Source organism: Myotis daubentonii, chromosome 15 (assembly GCF_963259705.1).
Source record: "Myotis daubentonii chromosome 15, mMyoDau2.1, whole genome shotgun sequence".
Taxonomy (NCBI): Eukaryota; Metazoa; Chordata; class Mammalia; order Chiroptera; family Vespertilionidae; genus Myotis; species Myotis daubentonii.
Window position 1 is genome coordinate 55210686 of NC_081854.1, and position 7029 is coordinate 55217714.

At 51.0% G+C, this 7029-nt stretch overlaps 1 protein-coding gene and 1 long non-coding RNA gene across 2 annotated transcripts in view; one reads left to right on the plus strand and one right to left on the minus strand.

Moving 5' to 3' along the window:
* Positions 1 to 2405, minus strand: part of CHD9 (chromodomain helicase DNA binding protein 9) — a 159808-nt gene extending 157403 nt beyond the window's left edge. Inside the window, exon 1 of the mRNA XM_059668041.1 lies at positions 2328 to 2405. The gene's annotated coding sequence lies outside the window, so the exon portion shown is untranslated. The remainder of the gene's footprint in view (positions 1 to 2327) is intronic.
* On the plus strand, positions 1932 to 6097 carry LOC132217586 (uncharacterized). Its single transcript, XR_009448912.1, has 2 exons — positions 1932 to 2374; positions 5269 to 6097. It is a non-coding gene; the product is annotated as an uncharacterized LOC132217586 (long non-coding RNA).
* The last annotated feature ends 932 nt before the right edge of the window (positions 6098 to 7029 follow it).

Sequence of the window (7029 nt, forward strand, 5' to 3'; positions counted from 1 at the left end):
CCATAGGTGGGCAAGCCAGCATCGTACCTAGTACTTGGGGGGTGTTTTTCTCATTCACTGGAGTGTGAGTCCATTGAGGGCTGGCTCACCTTTGGTTCTTTTTACCATTTTATCTCCAGCACAGGGGTGGGCAAACTTTTTGACTCGAGGGCCACAATGGGTTCTTAAACTGGACCGGAGGGCCGGAACAAAAGCATGGATGGAGTGTTTGCGTGAACTAATATAAATTCAAAGGAAACATCATTACATAAAAGGGTACGGTCTTTTTTTTTTTTTTTTTTTTAGTTTTATTCATTTCAAACGGGCCGTATCCGGCCCGCGGGCCGTAGTTTGCCCACGGCTGCGCTAGCGTCTTCCAGACTGCCTGGCACACAGTAGGCCCGCAACGACCAGCACATTCTGAACGAACAAATGAGTCAATTCAGGCACAGTGCTTCGCTGGCAGCCACGAGCGCGGGGTTCCAGGAGGACGCACCACGCACGGGCCTGCAGGGTGCTCCGCGCTCTCTGCGGTCCCTCCGTCAGCCAGGGGAACCGCAGACTGTGGTACTTTTGTACTTGGCTCTGGAGTCAGGCTGCCAGGGTTCAAGTTCAGGATCTGCCTCTTATCATCATGCAAACCCTGAGCACGTTCCTTGCCCTCTCTGAGCCCCAATGCAGTCATGATGGCCCTGCCTTGCAGGTTATGGTGGGGAGGCAAGGTGGCAACCCACAGAAAGCATTTAGCCCTTAGTAAACATTACCTTTTTTTAAAAAAAAGTTTAAATCCTCACCCTAGGATATTTTCTCCATTGCTTTTTAGAGAGCGTAGAAGAGAGAGAGAAAGACAGAAAGAAATATTGATGTGAGAGAAATACAACGATGCGTTGCCTCCTGCACGCGCCCTCACCAGGGCCCTGGTCAGGGAGGAGCCTGCAACCTAGGTATGTGCCCTTGACTAGAATCGAACCCAGGACCTTTTGGTCCACAGGCCGGTGCTCTATCCACTGAGCCAAACAGGCCAGGGAAGTTAACATTATTACCTTTTATTGTGAATCATTCCCACGCCAACTCTTACGAGTTTTATGCTATCATACCCATTTTGCAGACGAGGAAACTGAGGCTAGGGTGGCTCAGTGACTTCTGGAGGGTCCTGTAAGGGAGGGCCCGTTCTGGGGACTCACAGCCCATGCTGCTTCCCACTTTGCTGTCATGTAAATATAAGGGTCCCTTTCATTAGCAATAAGCTTACTCTGACTGCTCAGCTACATTTGCCACAAGGAGGAGGGCAGCTCCAGCCAGCCCCAGAACTTCTGTGGGATCCCCTCCCCGCACCACACACACACAAACACACTTCCCCCACAAGTCTTCCCTCATATCCCACATCAGTGTCTGTCTGCTCTCTGCCCACGTTCAAGTTCAACCCTTTCAAAGGCAGCCCTGTTGGGAGGGAGGGTGTGGGTTGGTTATCTTGGGTTGACAGCTCAAAGGCAGCGACGGAGTTATTTCCTGCTTAAAAGGCACATAGAACAAGAAGAAGAATCAGCAGTCTGGGCTGCCACACACGTCCTGGGCTTTTTTCCAACCCTTTACATCAAGGGTCCTCAAACTTGGCTGCTACATGGAATCGCTTGGAAGCTTTTATTATTATTATTATTATTATTATTATTATTATTATTATTATTAATTTAAAATATTTTTATTGACTTCACAGAGGAAGGGAGAGGGAGAGAGAGATAAAAACATCAGATGAGAGAATCATGGACCGGCTGCCTCCTGCACACCCCACACTGGGGATCGAGCCTGCAGCCCGGGCCTGTGCCCTGACCAGGAATCGAACCCTGACCTCCTGGCTCATAGGTCCTCGCTCAGTCACTGAGCCACGCCGGCCAGGCATGCTTGGAAGCTTTTCAGTATCCAGATGCCCAGGCCTGGCCCCAGACCACTCACACCGGAGTCTCTAGGGCACCAGACTTTTTTAAAAAAACGAATCCCCAAGCGATGCCAATGTGCAGCCAAGTTTGAGAAATGGTGCCTCGGACCTTGCCAGCCAGCACTCCGCTGAAGGCAGCAGCCTCGCTGCTCTCCATGTAGGACGTGCTGTCCCGGGCATCGGGCAGGCTTTGCAGGGGAGGTTCGTGCGCCAACGCCCTGGTGCTCTCTCCGCCCCTGGGCCCGGCTGGGCTGGGAGACGGCGTGTCTCCAGGTCCCGGTCGGCGACCACACGCGCGCGAGGCCGCTCCGACTTCCCTGGTTCTCTCTGCCCCCACCGCACGCAGGGCTCGGCGGCGCCACGCTGCCCACCCCAACCAAGTTCAAGGGAAACGCCGGGGGCGCGGGGATCCTACCTTGGCCGCCGGCGCTGCCCGCCGGTCCCCGGGATCCGGAGGCGCAGGTTCGATCTGTCTGTCTGTCTGTCGCGGCTCCGCTGTCCTCTCTCCGGGGCGCCGAGAAGCGCCCGCTGGAGCGCAGCGCCACCTAGTGGCCCCGGGGCGGCCGTGCGGGGACGGGGCCTGGGAGGTGAGCGCTCAGCCCCCGGCGGAAATGCTGCCTCCGCTTCCCACGTGGGTGGTTTTCCAAGAAGCTAGGAATCCCGGGCGCAGAGCCGGGCGGGCGGGCGGGGCGGGGCGGGGACGCCTTCCCTGTCCAGAGAGCGCCGGGGCCTGGACTTGCTGCTTCCTTTAGGGGGCACGGAGGGGCAGCCAGGCCCCGGTCCTGGCCTGGGATCCATCCTGGGATTTTCCTGCCTGGTCTCTGGGACCTTCTCTTTCATCCAGAAGTTTTCAGGACACCCCGATTTGGCAGAGCCTTCCTTGGAAATATGCAGGACACATTAGAAGATGCCAGGAGCCGGGCCCACGTGGCTCAGTGGTTGAGCGTCGACCTATGAACCAGGAGGTCATGGTTAGACCCCCAGTGGGGGGCATGCAGGAGGCAGCCGATCAATGATTCTCTCTCATCCTTGATGTTTCTCTTTCTCCCTCTCCTCTCCTCTCCGAAATCAATAAAAATAGATTTTTTAAAAAAGATGCAAGGGGCTGGGATTCTCTCAAGTTAGGGAGGCCTTTCCCCTATGGGCAACCCTTTCCCCTTGCCACTCCCCCACCCCTCCCCCCTTCCCTCCCCCCTTGCCCTCCTAGCCAGTGCCCTCCAGTCTCTGTGGCTGAACTTGATGAAGCACCCAGTCAGACCCTGTGTAGAGTCGGGAGGCACAGCCAGGTCCTTTAGGATCTGGCAACCCAGGTACTGCTTCCCACCGGGGCAGCACTGACAGTTCTTGGGCTGGCGCAGCCCTGGCACAGCCCGACCTTTAGCATCCCCGGCTGTCTGCCACCCAATGTCAGTAGCCACCCCCTTGGTCACTGTGGGAAGTGGGTGGGGGAGGGGTGTCTGACCTGCCTTGGGCTGAGAACCTGTCAGCTAATAAACATTCAGGTGACAATGAATGCAGTGTCCAGGGGGGTCTTGCTGGCATGTTTTTACGGAGACATGGGAACCCTCAGCCCCCTCCTGAGGCTTCCAGTTTGGTTTTTATTTGTGTGTGTGTGTGTGTGTGTGTGTGTGTGTGTGTGTGTGTGTGTGTGTTTAAGACTTTCCAAAACAGGATTACCAGAATGGTGGACTCTGAAGTACTTACATTTCATTTATTTCTTTGTTTCATGAATGTTACCTGAGTAGCTACTGGGACCCAGACGCTTTTCTACAAGCAAGGGCTACAATGAAGAGCAAAACACCCCAAATGTCCGCTTTTGCTGTCTCCGCATTTTAATGCAACAAATTAACATTGCAAATTAACGCAATGCCAGGGAATGGAGCTCTTCACGGGATAAATACAAGATATATATCTTTTTAAAAAAATCAGAGAGGCCTGGTGATGGGATACAAGGTTTGCAGAGTTATATGGGGAACGTCCTCTTTTCATCCCAGCAGCTTGTCTCTGTGGCGACATTGGGGATAACTTGGCCAGTGGGAAGATCAGAGACACTTTGTGAAAACGAGGCCTGTGCCAACCCTCCCTCCCTCCCTCCCTCCCTCTCCCAGCCTGTGTGTGTGCCTACTTAGTTTTTGGTCTCTCTGTACTGGTGTAATCTGGTCAAAGTGACCATCAAGGGCAGAGGAGGAGGGAGAGGAGGGAACACCTGTGGGCAGAGCCTGGCAGGGCAAAGGACGGTGTGTGTGTGTGTGTGTGTGTGTGTGTGTGTGTGTGTGTGACGGGCCAGTCCCAGCCTACTCACGGTGAAGGTGAATCGGTCAGAGAAATGCTGACAGCCCAAGACGAGCACCAGCTGACGGGTACGATTCCCATTCTGTCACCTTCAAGTGTCTCTGAGTCACTTTCAGACGCTCTGGTCCTGGCCCCAGCAAGAACTCCCTCCCGCACCCCCACACTCTATGCCCCAAAGCACACCTGGCAAAGTCCTGGACGATGGCCTCTGGGATTCTGACGTCAGCAGTCACCTGATGAGGCTAAAGGCTTCCTAATGACTTTCTCCTCTGAGTTCTCCGAGCATTTTTCTCATTTCACCAATCACAGTGTTCTCCATCCGCGAGCTCCGTGAGGGGCAGCATGGGGTCTGACGGGTCGAAGTAGGGTCATTCATAATAATAATACTAGTCTAGACAGAATTCCTTAGATTCTGTCTAGATTAGTATTATTATTTGAGCCCACGGGAAACTCTCTCTTCCAAAATACTTTTATCATTTGGCTTTCAGGACCTTTTTTTTTCAAGGGGGCATTTTTAAAGATAAGTTCATATGTATGTTAGGAGGTGTAACCTATTTTCAGTAGGAAAGGGCTTATTACTGATCTTCTAGAGCAGTGGTTCTCAACCTTGGCTGCACATTAGAATCACCTGGGAATCTTTTTAAAATCCTGATTTTTGGGCCTCATCCTCCAGAAATTCTGTTTCTTTGTTACGGGGCGGGGCCACAACATTAGTAACAAAGAAACAGAATTTCTGGAGGATGAGGCCCAGAAATCAGGATTTTAAAAAGATTCCCAGGTGATTCTAATGTGCAGCCAAGGTTTTGAAGCACTGTTCTAGGGTGATGCTCCGTTAAGAAGCCTGAGAATATTCTATCATCCAAAGTGGCTGGAGCTAGAAATGGGGGCCACTCAATGTCTTACTGTAAGGTGCTTTGGGCTGAGTACTCTCCTGCCCTATCATCATAGCTATAAGGGGACCCTCTGCCCACAGCCCTCTCTGCCTCCACATTCTGGCCTACTTAAGTACAATTCAGGAAGTTTCTGGAAACTGCACTGATACGGGATTTTGTCCCCCTGGGCAGGATGGCTTCCCCGGATTCTTTGTCAGAGTCGAAGAATGAATCACGGACAGAAGATGGTATAGCGAAGGTGGAAATTTACTGAAGAACAAGTACAGACTCCCACGTGGGGAGGCGGACAGAGTCCCACCGAGTTCCTTTTTCCTCGTCTATAAAGGCTGCAGTTTTTGTGCCTCAATATCCCCTCTGATTGGCCACCATTCCCCTTTGATTCGGTCACTATAGCAACTCTTGAGCTCAAAGGTCATACCTCACATGGGACACATGAAGCCTTCCTTCTTTGTTTTGTAAATACAGACCTTTGGCTACTCCCAGTTCCCTTATCTTGTGGAAATGTAACTGTTGCCTCTCCCAACTCCCTTGTCTTATGGAAGTGTACCCTTTTGTAACTCTGTAGCCCTGTGTTTTTTTCCATGGACCCCCCCCTTAATTTAAAAAATGCCCTAAACCTGTCTATTTCACCCCCCAAAATTCCTATTTCAGCACGACACCCAAAATGGAACCTTGTACCATGTGGCTCAAAACACAGCTGCTGAGCTAAATGAGGGGCAGGTGTGCGTCTTTGTTTGTTTGCATGAGAAGCAGGAGAGAAAGGGTTTTAAATGATCTTAAAAACGAGGACCAGATGGCAAATAAGCCCCCAGGCTGCTGGCAAACAGGTTTTATTTGTATTTTCGTTCGAATGATCTTTATAATTAATTTTTTTTCTTCAATGAGTATACAGTAAATCTGACTCTTTAAAATGTTGGTGTTCAGTTCCCTGGATTTTAGCACACATACAGATTTGTGTAGCTGCCACCAGAGTGAGGCTACAGAACAGCCAAAAAAAACACCCAAAACCAAAACACCCCTTTCGCCGTCATTTTGTTCTCCATCCTCATGGCTTTTGTCTTTTGGAGAATGTTACAAACATGAAATCAAACAGTAGGTAACTGGCTTCTTTTCACTCAACATGATGTCTTTGAAAGTCATCGCACCTGTTACAGGTATTGATGGCTCGTTCCTGTTTATTGCCGAGTAGTAGTCTGATGTGTGACTGGGTCAGAGTTTGTTTCTCCACTCACATTTGAGTTGTCCCCCGTTTTTTTTTTTAAGGCATTTATTTATTTAACATCTGAGGATAGTTTTTCATTGATTTTTTAGAGAGAGTGGGGAAGACAGAGAGAAATATTGATGTGAGAGAAACACATGGATTGCTTGCCACCTGCAACCAAGGTACATGCCCTTGACTGAAATCGAACCCAGGACGCTGCAGTCCATAGGCCAACAAATCCATCCACTGAGCCAAACCAGCTAGAGCCAGTTTTTGCTTTTTTTTTTCTTCTTTAATTTTTTTCCACACATTTTTATTGATTTCAGAGAGGAAGGGAGGGGGAGATAGAGAGAGAGAGATAGAGAGAGAGAGAGACATCGATAATGAGAGGGAATCATTGATAGGCTGCCTCCTGCCCCCTCACACTGGGGATCGAGCCTGAAACCTGGGCATGTATGTGCCCTTGACCAGAATCGAACCCAGGACCCTTGAGTCTGCAGGTTGATGCTCCATCCACTGAGCCAAACCAGCAGGGGCATGTTGCTCCCAGTTTTTGATTATCAGCAAAGCTGCTCTAGGTATCCACGCACAGGTTGTTGTGCAAGCCTAGGTTTTCCTTTCCCTTGGATAAAGTTATGGACTGAAGGTGTTCCCCCTCTCCCCCCCCCACCCCCACTTCCTTCCGGCCCCAATTGACAAGTTGAAGCCTCGATCCCCAGTGTGACTGCGCT